We start from the raw sequence: 241 nt of genomic DNA, 5'->3' as shown, positions 1-241 counted from the left end.
GGTCCAACAGGGCATTTCCTCTGGTGGAACTGTGCACCTCCTGAATGAAGTGGAGATCCTGTATCTTGGCCAGGAACCTCCTGGAATTGTCTGACCTGGCTGACTTTCCTCCCAGCAGATGTCCAGGTAATTTAAATCACCCAAGACAACTACATCCCTTGCCTTAAATGCCTCTGCAAGCTGGCCTGAAAATTCCTGGTCCAGCTCCTCCCCTTGGTTGGGGGGTCTGTAGTAGACCCCC

The sequence above is a fragment of the Gavialis gangeticus genome, unplaced genomic scaffold (genome assembly GCF_001723915.1).
Source record: "Gavialis gangeticus isolate Ggan-Ray unplaced genomic scaffold, GavGan_comp1, whole genome shotgun sequence".
Classification (NCBI taxonomy): domain Eukaryota; kingdom Metazoa; phylum Chordata; order Crocodylia; family Gavialidae; genus Gavialis; species Gavialis gangeticus.
Note: the sequence above shows the minus strand (reverse complement) of the source record.